General features: G+C 44.6%; 1 pseudogene; it reads left to right on the forward strand.

Moving 5' to 3' along the window:
- The first annotated feature begins 10796 nt into the window (after positions 1 to 10796).
- On the forward strand, positions 10797 to 13212 carry LOC138452905 (E3 SUMO-protein ligase KIAA1586-like; annotated as a pseudogene).
- The last annotated feature ends 8392 nt before the right edge of the window (positions 13213 to 21604 follow it).

The raw sequence follows: 21604 nt of genomic DNA on the forward strand, positions 1-21604 counted from the left end.
TACAAAGAAGCCTAGGTACTTCACTGCCGATTAAGGCAGCTTGCATTTGGATGAATTAGCAGTTAAGCCGGCCTCTCTGAGGGTCCTCATAATAGTAGCAAGATGAAAAAGGTGGTCTTCCCAAGTTCTACTATAAATGACTATGTCGTCAATATAGGCCCCACAGAAATCAGAGTAGGGCTGTAATATCCTGTCCATAAGTCGTTGGAACGTGGCTGGGGCCCTACACAGGCCAAAAGGGAGGACTTTGAATTGGAATAGTCCCAGGTGTTTGGAGAAAGCTGTCTTTTCCTTATCAGGTTCATATACTGGGACCTGTCAATATCCCTTGGTTAAATCTAGGGTTGATAGGAATGTGGCATGTTCAAGGATTTTCTTTCCACTCCTTTAGGAGATTAACGTGGCAAAGGTGAGTCTTTTGTTTTCTGTCTGGTCGGGCTATTTTATTGTTACGGGTTCCTGTTTGCTCTAGCACCTCATATGGCCCATGCAGAGGTAGGTAAGACGACTAATACTTTCTGTCTTACTGAAAAAGATATAAATTCACCTTCTTGTCATAGGTGGACTTCTGTTGGGTTTGCGCTTTCTCCAGACGAGTTTCATGTGCTCTCGTAATTGGGTAGCTGTTTGTAAGAGGTGAATAGGTGCCTCTTCTCTCTCTTCCCAGGTCTCCCAGAGTGTGTCTAAGACATCTATTGGTTCTCTACCATAAAGTAGTTCAAAAGGAGAGAATCCAGTAGATGCCTGAGGGGTCTTTCTTACTGCAAATAGGGCCCATGGGATCATGATATGATATGACATTTATAACACGCCTATATACAAGTGTTTCAAGGCGTGATGAGGCAAGGGAGGGGGAACATAGGGAAGACAAAGACAGCAGCCAGGTGACATTGAGATCACACAAGTTCAGGGGAGGGTGGACATGGAAAAATGCGGGGGAAGGGGTCAAGGGGAACTGCAATACATAGGATCAACAGTCAAATAAATAGAATAAATAAGAACAATAGGTAAAAAAAGTGCAGCCGGCTTGTGGCAAGTGCAGGGGTAAGTGCAGACATCAACTGTCAAGAGCTGGTAGGGGACTGTAGAGATACAGAAACAGCCCCCAAGTGCAGGTGAAGCCCGGGAGGCAGTGCATGTGTGCAGCTGGCAGGGGAGGAGACCTGGGCCCGAGATCAGAGGGTAGCCAGGTGACCAGTACAGTTTCAGTAAGGAGTTCAGCAGGGGCAATGAGGAGAGAAACCAGAAGCAAAGAGTAAGGCCTTGAGGTGCTTCCAGAACCGGAGATGTTTCTCCTCAAGTTTCAGGGAGGCAGGGACGCTGTTCCAGAGGGAGGAAGATAGAGATCTACCACCAACTCGTTGCTTGGAGAAGCTACTGACCCTGAGGGAGTTGGAGGCGGATGAACAAAGAGCTCGAGAAGGAAGATATTTAGGAAGAGCGAGTTGAAGGTATTGAGTCCCCACGCCCGAGAAGGCCTTGTGGACAATGCTGAGGGTTTTGAACTTAATCCTCGCAGCCACTGGGAGCCAGTGCAGAGATTTCAGTCCTGGAGAGATACGGTCCATGGGCTTGAGGCCAAGGACAAGTCTCGCCGTCCTGTTCTGGATGAATTGCAGAGGGCTGAGAGTAGAAGCAGGCAGATTTAGAAAGAGGGTGTTGCAGTAGTCCAGCCTAGAGAGACTGAGATCTTTGGAGACAGTGAGCTTCTGGGGGTAAGAGAGGAAAGGAAGAATACCTCTGAGGAGGTGCAGCTGATAGTGTGAATTCTTAGAGACTTCAGAGATGTGAGGAGGTAAGAAGAGAGTGGAGCCAAAGATGACCCCGGGGTTTTTAGCCTCACATGTGGGAGCAGGAAAAGGGCCAAGAGAGGCCGGCCAGAGAGCGACAGGAAAGTAGGAAGCAGGTGTGCCAATGAGGAGAATCTCAGTCTTACTGGCATTAAGGCAGAGATCATTGGTGTCACACCACTCCTCGATAGCAGACAGACACACAAAGATGAGAGAAGGAGAAGAGGTGGCGGAAGGGAGCCTGAAAATGAGCCAAGTGTCATCCTCATAGCACTGAAAGTTGGGGCAGAGAGTGGCAATGCGGTGGGCAAGGAGTGCCAGGTATTGGTTGAACAGCCAGGGAGAGAGGTTAGACCGCTGGGGAACACCACAAGTAGAGATAGAGTTAGAGGAGAGGAAGGACCCAGTTTGGACCTGGGAAGGTCGATCGGAGAGGAAAGAGGTCAGCCAAGCCAGGGTCTGATCAGTGATACCGAGGTTATCATGGAGACGGTTGAGCAGGATGGCATGGTTGACCGTATCAAAGGCAGAAGAGAGATCAAGTAAGATGAGGACACAGGGGGTATTGGAATCAATGTTGGAGAGCAGGTCTTCATGGATGTTCATGAGAGCAGTTTCTGTGCTTCTGGCAGCTCTGAAGCCAGACTGATGGTCATGAAGACAACCAACTGATTCAGTGTGAAGATTAAGCTGGGAGATGGCCAGCTTTTCCAGGTGTTTGGCCAGGAAAAGAGTGATGGAGATTGGACGGTAGTTAGCCGGGCAGGAGGGGTTGGCTGAGGGTTTGTTAAGAAGAGGGTGCACAAGGGAGTGCTTCAGACGGAAGTGAAGACTCCAGTGGGGAGGGAGTGGTTGCAGAAGTCAGCCAAAGCAGAAGCCAGGGTGTCAATGTGGTCCTTGATGGTTTTAGAGGAACAAGACTTTCATAGATCGGACTTGTCTAGAAACCTTGTCTGGGGAGAACAGGTGAAAGGCAGAGAAGGAGGGAAGAGAGGTGGCCACAGAAGGGCCAGTGGAAGAGCAGGGAGTAGAGGAAGGAGGAGGAGAGGAAGAGAGAGAGGCAGTGCTTAATTTGTGGGGGTGGTTGCCGGTCCCCAACACCGGCACTCTTTTTTGGGGACCGGAACATGGCTGGGCATGTGTAATTACTTTGTTAAGTTTCGTTTCCACTTTGTTCAGTTTCGTTTGCAAACGTTCCAGGTTCATAAATCATGCTCTGCGGCTCTGCAGGCCATGGCTGGCTGCTGGGCCTCAGTATAGCAACAAACATCCAATGGAAACCAACATTCTGTTGTTACTATGCAGTATTTGATACATTCTGTATAGTAACACAGAATGTATGGTTTTCATTGGCTGTTCGACTCCATGATGACGTGTGTGGGGTGAAAGGGAGTGAGTCACATGTTGTTGTTGTTGCAGAGGCAGGCAGCAGGCAGTTCACGAGCACACTTGACTTGTTGAGGCGTGGCAAGTGGCTCGTGAAAGCCTGCTGCCCTGCACGTGTGGTTCCAACTTCGGTGTGTGGCCTAGTTTTGCTTTTGCTGCTGCAGCAGCTTAAGTTCCTCTGGAGCAGCTGCCTGGCGCGCGCTGGCGTTCAACAACGCGGTGGTAAGTACTCGTCCGGATTAGTCATAGTATAATATGAGTATAGTTAAAATTATTGCGTCAGTCTCTCTCTGCCCACCCCGCCGCCGTGAAATGAATAGTAGTAGAGAGAGAGAGAATCATCCATGGCGACCATATGATGAAGTACGGTCAGTGCCGTACTCGAGCTCCCCTCTGCCCTGTGCCCCCTCCAACTTTGGATGTATGCGCTAATGCGCAAATTCATTGCATGATGGCGTGATTGCGGCCGGGCGGTGTTGTGCTCATGTGCTGCTGTGCCCGAGGCCGAGCCCGCCCCGGCGTGCCCGCACGGGCTGCCCCACGCAGCCCGTAGGGCAGGATTTGGCCATGCAGACCCGCGGCGAAGCAATGCGAGCGGGAGTGGGCGCGGCTGTGTGAATCTGATTAGTAACGGTAAAACGCCCCGCGGCTGCAGACTAGGTCCTCCGACAAAGGCTGCAGCCGCGGGGCGCTTACCATTACTATGTGAGATTCACACAGCCGTTCGCATTGCCTCGCAGCCCCGCGGAGGGCATGCGGCCTGCAGTGCCAGCTGAGCTGAGGCTGCCCCGTGGGGCCGCGGCCCATAGGGTGGGGCAGCGCAGCAGCCTGGATTTCGCCATGCAGGCCCGCGGCGGGGCCACGAAGCAATACGAGCGAGCGGCTGTGTTTATCGTGGTAAACGAAAACGCCCCCCGCGGCTGCAGACTAGGTCCTTAATGACTTGTATCATGCTGTGACGGCCAATATAACTGCAATATGTCTTGTATACTATACCTCCATAGAGCTCCAACCTCAGGCTTTAATATAAAGGGCTTAGCTGCCAATATTTAGTGAGCTAATATTTACTAGGATATGTGCCTGATTCTTGCATATAGCTTCAACCTCCATGTCTCAATCTAAAGTGTCTAGCTTCCAATATTTACTAGTATATTTCCCGGATTCTTGCCTACAACGCTAAACTCCATGCCCCAATGTAAGGTGGTGCCTCCCTAGCTGCTAATATTTACTAGGATATGCATAAATGTCCCTGATTATTTCCTACAGCACCAACCTCCATGCCTCAATGTAAAGTGCCTTTGCTGCTAATATTTACTAGTATATACAGTGCTTAATTTGTAAAAAAATAAGTGCCAGTGCCCAAAAAATATTGGCCCCATAATGCCCGGCGCGGCGCCGCCCTCAGTGCGGACGCGCGGCGCCACCCGCTGTGCGCGCCGGCCTGTGCCAGTTCAGTGCTAGACCTAGATCGGCCCACCACTAGTCCATCACACTGCTGCTGCTCCATGTCACATGTTTGGTGCTGCACCAACTGCTGCCAAAGGCTAATAATGGGATGGATGCAGAAGGGCACACATGGGTTGAGAAAGTATAATGCTTTAAAGTTGGAAAACACTTGTTATGGTAGGTGTAGTGGTTTCTGCATTCCGGCAACCCCAGAGGCAAAAGAGTGCATTTAAACACACTTCAAAGTTCTAGACCACACTTGTTAGACGTCTGGACCATACTTGCTATCCTCAAAGGGATAATGCATTTGATAAAATTGTTGCAAACCTGTGTCCGTATCTTATTTGTCAATTTTGTAGAATGACAATGAACCCCCACCGCCCACCCCCTCCCACCGCCCTGTTTCCCAAATGGCTCTGAGTGGAGCTGGGGTCTCTTGTGAGACTCACAGTGAGAGTATCTTTCTGTTTTGGCGTACACTAGGAAAAATAATAGACTGTATTTAAAACATCAGGTTTGATTGAATGAAAGTTAACAGATGTTGCAGTAATTACAAATCTGAGACATCCTCAAAAACACTTTTTTATTTAACCTCACACACTGAATAAATAATAAATAAACACACTAAGAATAAATAAACACATTGGATATAGAACAGAGCCAAACAAGAAAGTACAAGGTGCCATGTTTGGCTTTCATTTTAAACTTAGAAAAGGAGGTAGAGAAGGTATTGAATCTATATCAATTAAATAGACTGTCAGATGCTATTTAAATGTTCTGTTTGTTTGAAGTAAGTAACATTCTGCCAGCCACAGTATTTAGCCTAACATGGCAAAATATTCTGTATAACATAACATTTCACAAAATGTCATGGTAACTCCAGATTCTATTACAACTTTGCCAAAAGCTGGTTGGGATCACCATGGCTAAGCTGCTATAGTAAAGTGCAAATTGCAATATATGAACAAAACAAACAAATGAAAATAGCAGTTATTAAATAAAGTACAAAAAAAATCATATATTAAATAATTACAAGTGCAATAGTGTGCATAGTTGTCTATATTTGCTCATAAAAGCCCATAAAATGTCTAAATCTGACCTGGCCATGTCCTCTTTTCGTTCCTTACTCCTAGGGTCATCAGCAGCTTTTCGTCCTTTTGCAATCCATGAATTGACATAGGGGATGGGGTTGAACTTATTCAATGGTGGGCCAACAAGATTAATAAATTATAAGGATGAAATGGTATCAGTATGCAGGGATGCTCTTGTTGATGTGTACACAAGATTCATTTGTGAAAACCCTCGTTCACACTCAGCAGTGGAGATAGCAATAGTGTTCACAGCTGTCAAAAGTTCCTTGTAGTGTGTATTAGCTTCTTTTCCACCCGTCTCCCTATGTTCCCTGTAAGCCCGAATGGTTTGACGAGTGTCACCAATGTCAAATCTTTCACACAGAGACTCTATCTCACTTTCTCCATACATAGGTGGTAACTCATCTGGCCAGTACTGCTTGTACAAAACTTTGAGTTCGCTTATTAGCTTCTCGTACGCAACTTTGTTTTCAGCAGCAGCAGAAAAGCCTGTAGACAACAAACGACTCCGCACATTTTCTGCAAGACTGCGAAAAAAACTGTCCATGTTCAATTCTTTTGTCGCATGCCTTTCCTTCATGCAGGGTCACTCCTTGGAAACTATTTTCTTCTATGGCCTTCTGGCACTGGGAAGAGTGTTTTCCTTGCCTTTCTACCATTGTCTCAAACACTGATATTTGTTGGCAAATAGCACGATGTGCATCAATGATCGTGTAATCACGCTTTTGTAAGTCAAGAGACAATTCTGATAACTCTTGAAGTACATCAAACATAATGCCAAGATTACCAACAAACTGCACAGACGAAAGGTGCCTACATAGTCCAGTGTACATGTTTTGTGTTGTGCCATCACGAGAGCCATCACTAGAGGCCAATGTAAAGTGTTTGTAAAGCGCAGGATAAGCATTCCAGACAACCTCTACTGTTCTGTAGCTTGAGGCAACCCAGCGAGTATCTAACACTCTTCCTATTTTACAAAGCTGAATGTCAAGAGCATCTGCACATTCTTTTAGCTGCAAACGATTTTTCACAGATGTGCTAAAAAGAGAATACAGTTTGTCTAACAGTGCTTTGAAATGATTTGTAGCTCCAATGTCTTTCATGACATCATTGACTGCAAGTTCTAAGCGGTGTGCTGAGCAGTGCCAGGCTACAATATTGGGAGAAAATTCTTTCTTGTAACCTTTTCACAACCCCGCTATTGCGGCCAAACATTACTGATGCTCCATCACAAGCGACTGACACCAGACATTTGGTGAGAAAGTCCTCCCTAATTTTAATTGGGTCCTTTTGGAGCGAAGACAGCAAACTGTTCACTATACCTTCAGCACACACATCACTGAGCTCAATAAGGTCAACAAAAATATTAGCTGGAGACTCCATATCCTGTAGCTGAGTATGTATGTACACAATTAAAGCACTTTTTTTAATTTAAGGCAGTTGCCTCATCCAGCAAAAGGCTCACCTTAGGAGAAGAGGCAACTATTTTGGCAAATGTCTTTCATTTCATTTCCGATGAAATGTGTTGCTGTATACTTGAGCAAGCCACATTGGAATGTAAAATACGTCCCATATCTAGCCCATTCAATTGCTGGCAGTCTATCTCAGATTCAAAACCATAGGCTGGCCTGTTCCGCTTTGCTTCTTTATAAGCCGTTCGGAATATTCTGGCAGTTGTTGATGTTTTCCCTGCCTGGGCTCTAGAAGTTACTTTAAGCAATGTATCTTTTTTTGCCTGCTCTAATATTTTTGATGCTGTGACGTGTGCCTTTGTTGAGAAATGTTCGGTAATCTTCTTTCGTAAGGATCTTTGTTGCTTGTCTTTGATGGAACCATATGAGCTAAAAGTACACTCAGTCCATTCTTTAGACAATTTCATCCCATGACTTTTCTCTGCACCAAAGCTCTTGACTTGACGGCAAGTGGTGCATCCAAGAGTGTGTCCTCTAACAATCAACCATGGGTACTTGGTTTGAAAATATTGTTTCTGGTCCAGCTTCCAGCCTTTAGGGAGCGGGCCTTTTGTTAAGGGAGCTGAATGTTGCAGAAGTGATAATTGACCAGATTCTTGCGTGCTAGTACTTGGAATTTCCGTGTCAGTGTCGTTCGGTAGCTCACGATCTTGGTAGAATTACGATCGTTGGCGATCTAGGTAGAATTCGGGACATATCTCAATGGATATGCGAACCTCCATGCCTCAATGGAAAGTGCCCGGATGGCAATACTTACTGGGGTATCGTATATATCATATGTCCCTGAATCTACCCTAGATTGTCAACCTCCATGCTTTAACTGGTAGGTCCTAGCTGCCAATGTTTACTGAGATATGTCCCGAATTCTACCTAGATCGCCAACCTCCATGCCTGAATGTAAAGTGCCAAGCTGCCAATTCTGGTGATGCCCTGAGTGCCCCTAAACCCCTTCACAATCCAATGTATATGTAGCTATTGTTTTTCACTGCAGTTGCTGTCTTATTCTCATGTATAATGCATCCCATTGTCTTTTATTCTGTGCGACTGTGAGTCTCGTTTATTTATGCATTATTTATTTATTTTTTACATTTGCGCACAAAGCCCTAAGGAATCTAGGCGCTTGGTACAGTTACAGGAAGGAAGGATGTTACACAGAGACAACACAAGACAGATGCAGGACGATTAAGTGAGGTGCATGGCAGTAATATAAGAGCTTGCAGAAATATCTTTAGGACATCCGAGTGTATGTATCCTGGGACTGGGAGACAGTCTGATGATGATGTCGGCAGTGGCACACAGAGTAACTTGTCCTCTCATGTTTACAGCTGTATTTCCAAGACTTAGAGTACTACACACAGTAAAAGAAAATACATTTGGAAACCTGTTTGTCTTTGTTTCACCCAGCATGACGCTTGTTATACACGTCTAATTTCTTATCACCCATTAGTCACACTTCTCAGGAGAAATAAAATGTCACATACAATAGTCACTGTCACTCTGAGTGTCCTATTTTCTGTTGTGTGTTCAGTCATTTACCACATAGCTCTTCCCAATGTAAATATGTTACTGATACAAAGATGTGTTTGTTTGACAGACGTGTCAGCTTCACTGTGATGGACACTATCTCCCTTGTCTTTCAAAAATGCAAAACAAGAATAAAGAAAAACTGGAGCAGACCTCTTCTATTCTGAGCCTAGGTGGCCCCCTAGTTTGCCTGCCCCAAATAATAGCCCTGGTTGACTACAGATTTCTCAGTCTGGTCTGGTGGTGCCTCAGCGGTGGTGGAGGGCTAGAGATTTACAACATTTCATCTGTACAAGACAATTTAAATCCTGTGCATTTTCTGGAGTGGATGCCAATTTTATTTAATCTTGAAAACGTTCCTTCAGTGCTGATGGCCAAGAACATGTGCATTTAGAATAGCAATATAACTGCAGTGTTTTCCAGGAACAAAAAAGGAAGGGACATGTTCCAAAACCTTTGTCTCCTAGCTTTCGAATTGTAGAATTGGGCTATTTAGAGACAAGTTTATCAGCCACTCATGTTAGAGGGTGGGGGGAGTAACTACTTTCCCATGAGCCAAAGGCAGTCTGCATCTGGATGTAGTACAATTGGTCTTTAACAAGTGAGCTTCTCCCCAAAACCACCATTTATTGGCCCCTGAGCCGCCCCCTCAGGGAGACCATTAACAGTCCTTTCAAAAGCCTGCAAACATACCCGATTTCATTGTAGATTTGTTTGCCCAGCACAGTCTTTTTATTTGCATTCTAGGACTCGGACTAGTAGTCCAGGATGATAATCAAGAACTACAAGCCCGAACATGTGAAACCAAAAAAACAGCCTCACACCAAACCTAACGCACCTAATACCACCAGAGTTTGGTTTCTAAAGCGTGGATCTGGGATTCAAACCTCTATTGCTCTGCGTGGTCTTGCTTCCAAGACCAGCTCTTTGCCCCTGTGCGTGTTATAATACAAAGTAAGAAACAAACAGTAATAATTTGTTAGGGTAATTCCCTAACTTGCTCTAGTTTTCTCAATTGACTGCATTATTATGTGTAAACTAAGCTTTTACGTATATTTATGAAGCATTAGCAGCACCCTAGGAGGTGCCTGCTGTTCACCATAAGTGTGTGGTCATGGGCAAATAATGTAATCTCAGCTGACTTCAACTGCAAAGGGTTACTCATATGTCTGCGGGTACTGTGATCGAGGTCAGTAAAATATTGTGCAGTAGTGCCATAGAAAGTTTGCCCTGTAAGTAAAATGTCTCACTTGCAATACCTACAGATTTGGCCAACTTGTCCTGTGACTAGGCTTTGTTTTTCCCACCCTCATGTTTGGTGCATACAGTTCAGGGGGCAATGGTCGTGTCTTTTGTGTGAACCCAAATATCCCAATTCTGCCTCCAGCAGTTTAATTTCCTATTGAGCATACTTGTATCACGCCAGCAGTTTGCGATTTAATTGACTTAGTGCCTTTGCCCGCCCCCCTTTAGGTTTGCAGTGAGCGACTTCATCAGAGGTTCGTTCATCGTGGTGGCAGTCAGAATCTGAGAGTCGCAGGCTGCTGTGTGGTATATGCTGCATCCTCATCCCTGAAAACAAGGTAAGAGAGATGTACGTTACCAAGCATAAGTGGGGTGTAATTGTTTTACTGACTCCAGGAAAGTGGGTGTTTTTTTAAAAATGGAGTCAGGCACGGGTACTACACTACAGAGTGACATTTAAAAAGTCGCAAAATTGTATAGTTCAGTATGGTGTGTTGGGGGATAAAAGGAGGCAATTGGCACTTTGCAGCCATTTACAAACCACCCACATGGTATTTGTTGTTAGATTTCTTTTTGCAATGTTCTCTTCAGCCAGGACATGTCAAACGTGTGCACATTTGTATTTATTAGCCCGGCTCTAATGGAAAGCGCATTCCATGTGTGCCCCATCATTATATGTGTTTGTTCTTATACATTTGCTGTTCACCAGTCTTTGATTCCATTTAAAGCACTTAAGAGGTCTGTTGTCCTGTCCTGACCCCTGGCCTGATCATTGTGTGTAGTGAAACTTGAAAGGAATCCCATGATATCGATTATCCCTACTTCTCATTTCCTTCCCTAGAATGTCTGGAGCCCAGAAGAAAATGTCTTCATACTTTTCAAAACCTGGTACAAAATGCAGCACAGATGAGCCTACAAGCAAGCAAAGTAAACAGGAATCTGGTTCCAAGTCAGATAGTATTTGTGAAGAACCAGAAAAAACACTAGATGAGACCACTAGCACTACTACTGTCAACATCCATACAGAAATCCAGACAGCAAGCATTCCACTCGGAGAGGAACTGTGTGGCACTGGTACTTATGAAGATCGTGAGCTACCGAACGACACTGACACGGAAATTCCAAGTACTAGCACGCAAGAATCTGGTCAATTATCACTTCTGCAACATTCAGCTCCTTTAACGAAAGGCCCGCTCCCTAAAGGCTGGAAGCTGGACCAGAAACAATATTTTCAAACCAAGTACCCATGGTTGATTGTTAGAGGACACACTCTTGGATGCACCACTTGCCGTCAAGTCAATAGCTTTGGTGCAGAGAAAAGTCATGGGATGAAATTGTCTAAAGAATGGACTGAGTATACTTTTAGCTCATATGGTACCAACAAAGACAAGCAACAAAGATCCTTACGAAAGAAGATTACCGAACATTTCTCAACAAAGGCACACGTCACAGCATCAAAAATATTAGAGCAGACAAAAAAAGATACATTGCTTAAAGTAACTTCTAGAGCCCAGGCAGGGAAAACATCAACAACTGCCAGAATATTCCGAACGGCTTATAAAGAAGCAAAGCGGAACAGGCCAGCCTATGGTTTTGAATCTGAGATAGACTGCCAGCAATTGAATGGGCTAGATATGGGACGTATTTTACATTCCAATGTGGCTTGCTCAAGTATACAGCAACACATTTCATCGGAAATTAAATGAAAGACATTTGCCAAAATAGTTGCCTCTTCTCCTAAGGTGAGCCTTTTGCTGGATGAGGCAACTGCCTTAAATTAAAAAAAGTGCTTTAATTGTGTACATACATACTCAGCTACAGGATATGGAGTCTCCAGCTAATATTTTTGTTGACCTTATTGAGCTCAGTGATGTGTGTGCGGAAGGTATAGTGAATAGTTTGCTGTCTTCGCTCCAATTAAAATTAGGGAGGACTTTCTCACCAAATGTCTGGTGTCAGTCGCTTGTGATGGAGCATCAGTAATGTTTGGCCGCAATAGCGGGGTTGTGAAAAGGTTACAAGAAAGAATTTCTCCCAATATTGTAGCCTGGCACTGCTCAGCACACCGCTTAGAACTTGCAGTCAATGATGTCATGAAAGACATTGGAGCTACAAATCATTTCAAAGCACTGTTAGACAAACTGTATTCTCTTTTTAGCACATCTGTGAAAAATTGTTTGCAGCTAAAAGAATGTGCAGATGCTCTTGACATTCAGCTTTGTAACATAGGAAGAGTGTTAGATACTCGCTGGGTTGCCTCAAGCTACAGAACAGTAGAGGCTGTCTGGAATGCTTATCCTGTGCTTTACAAACACTTTACATTGGCATCTAGTGATGGCTCTCGTGATGGCACAACACAAAACATGTACACTGGACTATGTAGGCACCTTTCGTCTGTGCAGTTTGTTGGTAATCTTGGCATTATGTTTGATGCACTTCAAGAGTTATCAGAATTGTCTCTTGACTTACAAAAGCGTGATTACACGATCATTGATGCACATCGTGCTATTTGCCGACAAATATCAGTGTTGGAGACAATGGTAGAAAGGCAAGGAAAACACTCTTCCCAGTGCCAGAAGGCCATAGAAGAAAATAGTTTCCAAGGAGTGACCCTGCATGAAGGAAAGGCATGCGACAAAAGAATTGAACATGGACAGTTTTTTTCGCAGTCTTGCAGAAAATGTACGGAGTCGTTTGTTGTCTACAGGCGGTTCTGCTGCTGCTGAAAACAAAGTTGCGTACGAGAAGCTAATAAGCGAACTCAAAGTTTTGTACAAGCAGTACTGGCCAGATGAGTTACCACCTATGTATGGAGAAAGTGAGATAGAGTCTCTGTGTGAAAGATTTGACATTGGTGACACTCGTCAAACCATTCGGGCTTACAGGGAACATAGGGAGACGGGTGGAAAAGTAGCTAATACACACTACAAGGAACTTTTGACAGCTGTGAACACTATTGCTATCTCCACTGCTGAGTGTGAACGAGGGTTTTCACAAATGAATCTTGTGTGCACATCAACAAGAGCATCCCTGCATACTGATACCATTTCATCCTTATAATTTATTAATCTTGTTGGCCCACCATTGAATAAGTTCAACCCCATCCCCTATGTCAATTCATGGATTGCAAAAGGACGAAGAGCTGCTGATGACCCTAGGAGTAAGGAACGAAAAGAGGACATGGCCAAGTCAGATTTAGACATTTTATGGGCTTTTATGAGCGAATATAGACAACTATGCACACTATTGCACTTGTAATTATTTAATATATGAATTTTTTGTACTTTATTTAGTAACTGCTATTTTCATTTGTTTGTTTTGTTCATATATTGCAATTTGCACTTTACTATAGCAGCTTAGCCATGGTGATCCCAACCAGCTTTTGGCAAAGTTGTAATAGAATCTGGAGTTACCATGACATTTTGTGAAATGTTATGTTATACAGAATATTTTGCCATGTTAGGCTAAATACTGTGGCTGGCAGAATGTTACTTACTTCAAACAAACAGAACATTTAAATAGCATCTGACAGTCTATTTAATTGATATAGATTCAATACCTTCTCTACCTCCTTTTCTAAGTTTAAAATGAAAGCCAAACATGGCACCTTGTACTTTCTTGTTTGGTTCTGTTCTATATCCAATGTGTTTATTTATTCTTAGTGTGTTTATTTATTATTTATTCAGTGTGTGAGGTTAAATAAAAAAGTGTTTTTGAGGATGTCTCAGATTTGTAATTACTGCAACATCTGTTAACTTTCATTCAATCAAACCTAATGTTTTAAATACAGTCTATTATTTTTCCTAGTGTACGCCAAAACAGAAAGATACTCTCACTGTGAGTCTCACAAGAGACCCCAGCTCCACTCAGAGCCATTTGGGAAACAGGGCGGTGGGAGGGGGTGGGCGGTGGGGGTTCATTGTCATTCTACAAAATTGACAAATAAGATAACATCCACAGGTTTGCAACAATTTTATCAAATGCATTATCCCTTTGAGGATAGCAAGTATGGTCCAGACGTCTAACAAGTGTGGTCTAGAACTTTGAAGTGTGTTTAAATGCACTCTTTTGCCTCTGGGGTTGCCGGAATGCAGAAACCACTACACCTACCATAACAAGTGTTTTCCAACTTTAAAGCATTATACTTTCTCAACCCATGTGTGCCCTTCTGCATCCATCCCACTATTAGCCTTTGGCAGCAGTTGGTGCAGCACCAAACATGTGACATGGAGCAGCAGCAGTGTGATGGACTAGTGGTGGGCCGATCTAGGTCTAGCACTGAACTGGCACAGGCCGGCGCGCACAGCGGGCGGCGCCGCGCGTCCGCACTGAGGGCGGCGCCGCGCCGGGCATTATGGGGCCAATATTTTTTGGGCACTGGCACTTACTTTTTTACAAATTAAGCACTGGAGAGAGGACAGGATGTCCTGAGTTTTAGAGATGAAATGAGAAGCCAGTGCCGAGCAGAGGGCCTGGGAGGGGACAGGAGAGGTAGAGACTGCAGCAAGATTGGCCAGCTCTTTGCAGATTTTGAAGAGTTCGGCCGAGTTGTTGGATGCGGCAGAGATGCAGGCTTGGATGAGGGCTCTCTTCTTGGTGCGAACAGAGAGCCGGGGCCACAGGAAGAGCAGGGAGTAGAGAGAGGAGGAGGAGGAGGAGATACCAGTCCTTCCCATCCTCCTCTACCAATTTCCTCAAAATCATTTTAAGGGTCTTGTTAAATCTCTCTTCCAATCCGTCCGTTTGGGGGTGTCACACCCCTGGAGTATCACACAACTACTTCCTAGCCACAGAAGCCAAATGCAAGTGACCCCTTCACCCTTGGTTGGCACGAGCCCCTGATTTTGATTACACAGGTACCTCGAGGCAGCCAAAGGGGGGAAGAGGGTTAGGGAGAGGTTGTGGATAGGTAGGGGGTGGTTAGGGAAACAGGGAAAAGGGTTAGGGTTTGCTTGTAATTGATAGGTAACAGGGAACACAGGGAACATTACATACAAGCTACTTAATTACTTGTTTGATCAAACCTTTGTATAATGAGACCCTCTTCTAGTTTAGAGAGCAACACTAATAATTCCTGATCCAACCTAGCCTCCTTCTAAACTTAGCAACAAACAAAAGCACATGTAGTTTTCAATGGCCATGAATAAATACTGCTATGGCATACAAAACATGATACATAATGCATAACATTTAGAGCAACATTATTTGCATCACCCGTGCAGCCGGACCTCTAGACGCACAGTTCTTACAAACGAAATGGGTAAATGTACAACAGAAATATGACAAGAGCAAACGGCACACACAACATTGCAGTTTTCTTTCTTGCCATTTCCCGAGGAGCTTAGCGATACGTATTTCCAGACCACTTTAAATGGAATGTTAATCAGTTCCTAAAACTTCCTCTGAAGCGGAAAAGAAATGCCCCCAGTCAACATATGCCACTAAAGTTCAAGAAGTTCCCACTCCTGACCAGCCTTCTGGCTGGTTACCAGATGAATACCTTGCTATCAAGAACCATGCGCCGCAAAAAACAAAATGACATCAGCACACATTCTTGCGAACACTTAACTGAAGCCTGGGGGGGTGCTCGACCACCCTACCCCAGACGAAGATGAATTTGCATTGGACGGGCCACCATCATCGCCTCTTGCAGCTCTTGAATCACGAGATGTAGAAACGCCTCGTTAACCACCAGGCCCGGCTTTGGAAGACACGAGACACGTAATGCCTCGTTACACCTCCCAGACTAACTGCTGCTTACCACGCCTGCATCTGTGCTCCTCTCTCCTCAGCCCATGCCTGCTTCCACAAGAAAACAATCACCAACAAGCAGCACGGGACGGGGAGAAACTTAAAAAGGACATTGAACGTAATTCACCACCGCTGTACAAACGGTCACTGGGATCATGGGAAGTGTAGTCTTTTGCCATTCCATACCGCACAGCTATTGTTAAGGCTGCTGAATACGAATTCCCCATGTTCAACAGCAACCCTATTTCCTTACATTAGCCCCTCCTCTAGGGCCCCTCCCGTGACCCGGCTTATCCAGATGGGATTGATGAAAAAGTTGCACCAAACGTTGTGCATGCACTGCCGCAGCCGGTTCCCAAGAATTGTCCTCGGATCACAATGCTTCCAGGAAATTAAATACCATAACCGAATCCCCCGCCACTTGGAGTCCAAAATGCGCCAAACTGGAGCCTTTCTTGTCACCACACCAGGAGCTGCGGGTTTAACCAGAGAAACATGAAACACTGGATGTATCCGCATATGAGAAGGCAACTTCAGTTGTACTGCTGTATGTGACACACACCGTGTGATGGTATAGGGTCCAATGTATTGGGGCAAGAATTTCTGAGACCCAAACAACTTGATGTGCTGCGTGGACAACCAAACTCTATCTCCCACCACATACTTAGGACTAGATCCCCTCTTCTGATCTGATTGCCTTTTATAACCAGCTTTAGCCTTATCTAAATTTTGGTGTGCCTTCTCTCGTATCTCCAAAATCATTTGCATGCGTTCTTGTACTGCTGGAATCCTATTAATCTTAAGAATCGCTTCAGGTAACATTTGACAATCATGACCATAAAGGCAAAAATGGGGAGACATTCCCAAAGAATCATGTCTGGCATTATTATAGCAAAATTCGGCAAACCAAAGAGACCGTACCCATGAGGATTTCCCATCTACCAAGAAACATCTCAAAAACTGTTCCATAGTCTGGTTTACCCTTTCCGTTTGGCCAACAGTCTGGGGATGGTAGCTGGTGGATAACAAACAAGAGATTCCAAGTAACTTGCAGAAAGCACGCCAAAACCTAGAGGTAAATTGTGAGCCTCTATCAGATACTATGGTTCTTGGCAACCAATACAGTCTCACTATATGTTGCAGAAATAATTCCACTAACATCCCTGCACTGGGAATGCTCTCACATGGAATGAAGTGAGCCTGTTTAGTCAAATAATCAACTACCACCCAGATGGTATCACAATTCTCATCTCGTGGTAACTCAGTCACAAAATCCATGCAGACAACTGCACAAGGTTCTGTAGGAGTGGCCAATGGCTGTAACAACCCAGCCTTCTTCAAATGATCAGACTTTGAATGTACATGTGTCTCACACCTTGCCACATACTCCTTAACCTGTAAGGCCCAACCTTCCCACCAAAAATACCGGTGCACCAAGTCTTGTGTCTTCCGGACCCCCACATGCCCTGCCAATGGAGAATTATGACACAGGAACAATGCCCTTTTTCTCAAGGACTCCGTAAGAAGAAACAATTTTCCATCTTTATAAGGCAGACTCTCCTTCACACTCCTTTCCACCTCTTGTTTCATCCATCCAGCCCGCTTGTCTTTAGGAAATTCCTGCCTTATTTCCCCAAGCAACACCTGAGTCACTGCCCTCACAATCTCCTCTGCAGGAATTATACTTTGTTCCACCTGTACCTGTTCCTCAGCATTCCTCTGTCTAGATAAGGCATCCGCCTTTCCATTACTCCTTCCTGGCCTGCATGTGACTACAAAGTCAAATTCTTCAAAAAACTGAGCCGACCTCAACTGACGTGAACTCAAAGTCCTGGCTGTTTGCAGATACTGTATATTCTTATGATCAGTGACCACTAAAACTGAATGTCACGCCCCCATTAAATAGTGACGCCATTCCCAAAAGGCCTCCCTGATAGCAAGTAGTTCCTTGTCCATAATAGCATAATTGTGTTCACAGGTTGTCATTTTGTGTGAAAAATAAGCCACTGGATGTAGAACTCCTTCCTCATCTGTTTGTGACAAAATGGCTCCTATCGCTAGATTAGAGGCTTCAGACTCCACCTGAAACTGTTTCTCTAACTTAGGATGACACAAAATTGGAGCCTCTATAAATGCCTTCTTCAGTCTTTCAAAAGCATTCCCTGCCTCAGCATCGCACTGGAATTTGGTAGCCTTCTTTAATAGACGAGTAATGGGAGTAATGATGGCAGAGAAATTATGAATGAATCGTCTATAAAAGTTACCAAAACTCAAAAAAGACCGAACATCCTTTACACATTGAGGAGTCAGCCATTTGTTGTCATGTCTTCCATGACAACTCCTAATGGTGTGAAAATGAACCCTACAAAATTCTACTCTGGTAGTATGAAACTCACACTTTTCTAGTTCGACAAATAAATAATATTCCTGCAACCTGGCCAACACTGCCTTGACATGCTGTACATGTTGTTCCTTTGATTCAGATAAAATCAAAATATCATCAATATAAACAATTACAAATAAATCCAAATATTCACGTAATACCTCCTGCATAAAATGTTGAAACGCTGCAGGAGCATTACATAAACCAAAAGGCATCACCATATATTCAAACAATCCAAACTTAGTACGAAAAGCCATTTTCCATTCATCCCCCTCCTTCATCCTGATGAGATTGTACGCTCATCTCAAATCCAATTTAGTGTAAATCTGTGCTGTCTATACTTGATCTAACAATACTGAAATTAGAGGCAACGGGAATCTATTCTTGATGGTTACTCTATTCAGCGCTCTGTAGTCTGCGCAAGTTCTTAATGTGCCCTCTTTCTTTGGCACAAAAAACAAAGGAGTAGAAACTGGTGATTTAGATGGTCTTATGAACCCTTCTCGGATAGCATGTACTCGACTGCATTGTAACTAAGCCTGTGACTCCAATTTGATCACGCAGTCAAAAGGTCTATGTGGTGGCAACTGGGATGTGCTCCCCTTGAAAGGGGCCCCTAGGGGACCCTGACATCTATGGAAACAAGGCGGGTCACCACACACGATAGAGACGCCAGACACAAGGTTGTATTCCCAAAGCTAGGGTTTTATTGCAAAGCAAAAGTCTCAGTTGGCCAACTCGGTCTCACGCCCCGCGACGTGTATCTCTAGACCTCGAGGGACGCAAGAGAGTGAATTACGTACATCAGTTACATATATGCAAAATGCATATCAAACAATCAGCTATGACATGTATAACAACCCTCTTCATTGGCTTTCTTTGAACTTGGTGTGATGATGGACATCTCCGACCACTATGACACCTTCAAACATCTATTCTAGTAACAATTTGCAATTTGTGAGTGCGTAGGCATCTTTCGGTTATTGAATAGATCACGGCGCTTCTGTTCTTGGAAGCAAACTACATACAAGAGGGAGTTGCATTCCGGACCTTGCTATCTATTAGGTGCTATTTGTGTCCTGGGAGCTGACATGCCCTTAGCGGGCTCAGCAAAGGGGGGCCGTTAGAAAAGCATAATTCAAGCCTTCAGCGGTATTATTCTAACATATTCTACCATATAATGAGACTGGCTGGCAGCTGTGAAATGATTAAATGCCCTGCGGCTCTGCTTCAAGGCTACAATAAGGAGGGAGCCGGGCATTCTTCCTGGCGCTGCCAACGTTTGTGTTTCAGCGAAACTCTTGTTATCCTCTCGGCCCAGTGGCCTTGTCCTTTTCATATACAGACAACAATGTTCCACAGTCGAGCAATGTAAGCGGAAAATATACTGCGAAGCAATAGGAACAGAAAGCAATGAGCAATGGTTAGAAAACAAAATGGCGATTCTTGTTACATCAAAATGGCCGTTCCTTGGAAAACTCTATGCTGTCGTATCGTGAATGAGACGGTTGGCCCACGGCCACCAAAATGCGTTTGCGGTCTCAAATTGGATTTCTAGACTGACACCCTTATCAGAGACCGCTGGAAACTCTTGATATTCTCCCAGTAACTTAGTCATCACTGCCCCTATTTGCACCTGCTGTTTTGCTCCTTCTACCAAAAAGGTAGTGGGCCCCCCACTGCCCGTCAAATGGGAACCACACTGTTCCTTTGAAAAAGTCAAAGTTTGTCCTTGCCAATCAATGTGGGGATTATGTGTAACTAACCACGGCATTCCCAATATCACACCAAATTGAGGGGTAGCAATCAAATTGAACTTCAGCATCCCCTCATTACCTTCCCCACACCACATTCTGACCTCCTCCATTTAAGTAGTAATAGGACCTGACTTCAAATTTGACCCATTCACTGCCTTGACCAGCTCCCACTCCTCCTTCAGTCTGGTAGGGATTCCTAACTTACTTGCTAAACCAATGTCCATGAAATTTCCTGTAGCCCCAGAGCCTACCATAGCTGATACCATTTCCTTACTACTGACAAAAATCAAAGTCACTAACAAATATATATGGGGGACCTTCACTTGCATAGTATTAGCCACAATCGAAGGGAACTCTTCCTCCTGCCCGCTCAGTATAGTCGTTCCCCCACTTACCGAGCCACCTCTTTTACTGCCTCCACCTTTTTTCTTTCTCCCATTTGCGCAGGTGTGTTGGGACAATTCTGAATGTAATGCCCTGCTTTCCCACAATACAAACACAAATTGCCAGCCTTTCTCTTTTCCTTTTCTTCTGTAGTCAATGGCCCTCTGAAACTTCCAATCTGCATAGGCTCTCCCAGGTCCCCACCAACCCGACCTCCTCCCTCTCTACTTCTGTCCTAACGTACAAAAGGCGCACCCTCCGATCTCTTCTTATCCCCTCTGCGCTCACTCAACAGATGATCCAATCTTAAGGCCAAATCAATCAAAGCACTACAGGAATCTGGCTGCGGCTCCACATGTGCTATAGCATCCTTGAACTCATCCTTTAATCCTTGATAAAACAAAGCTGCCTGTTTGGGTTCCGGCTATGCTGTTTCAACTACTAAACTATTGAATTGTGTCACATAAGTTACCAAATCCTTAGTGCCCTGCCGTAAAGCCAATAGTTCCTTGTCCTGTGCCAATGGTTCCTGCGATCAAACAACCGTGCAAACTCCACAGAAAATCCTGCCCAATCATATAAAATTGGCTCATCATTCTGTACGAAAGGAATTGCCCATGCTGCCACATCCCCCATCAAATAAGAGATAACCAAAGCTGTCCGTGCTTGCGCAGACTCAAAAGCTGTAGGCTGGCACAAAAAATTTAACTTGCACTGCGTGAGAAAAGTATACAATGTTCTAGGATCTCCTGCATACCTCTCCGTTGCTGCCAAAGGAACACCTAAGTGTTGTTGTACTACTACTTGTCAGCCCGATGCGAGGAACTCCCTGCTGAGGCTCCTGCCACATCTCTCTGCAACGGAGTACCTTGTGCGATCAACCCACTAACCTGCATCTTTAACGTAGCCGTGTCCTGTCGTGACTGAATCAATTCAGTCTGAATCTCTTGTCGTCCATTTGGCCTGGGTGGCTGATTTAACCCAATTTGGGGATTGGTGATTATGTCACACCCCTGAAGTATCACACACTCCTTCCTAGCCACAGAAGCCAAATGCAAGTGACCCTTCCACCCTTGGTTGGCACAATCCCCTGATTTTGATTACACAGGTACCTCGAGGCAGCCAAAGGGGGGAAGAGGGTTAGGGAGAGGTTGTGGATAGGTAGGGGGTGGTTAGGGAAACCAGGAAAAGGGTTAGGATTTTCTTGTAATTGGATAGGTAACAAGGAACACAGGGAAATTTACATATAAGCTACTTAATTACTTGTTTGATCAGACCTTTGTATAATGAGACCCTCTTCTTGTTTAGAGAGCAACACTAATAATTCCTGACCCAACCTAGCCTCCTTCCTAACTTTGCAGCAAACCAAAACGCA

Source organism: Ambystoma mexicanum, chromosome 4p, assembly GCF_040938575.1.
Source record: "Ambystoma mexicanum isolate Mex_15411 chromosome 4p, UKY_AmexF1_1, whole genome shotgun sequence".
In the NCBI taxonomy this organism is placed as follows: Eukaryota; Metazoa; Chordata; class Amphibia; order Caudata; family Ambystomatidae; genus Ambystoma; species Ambystoma mexicanum.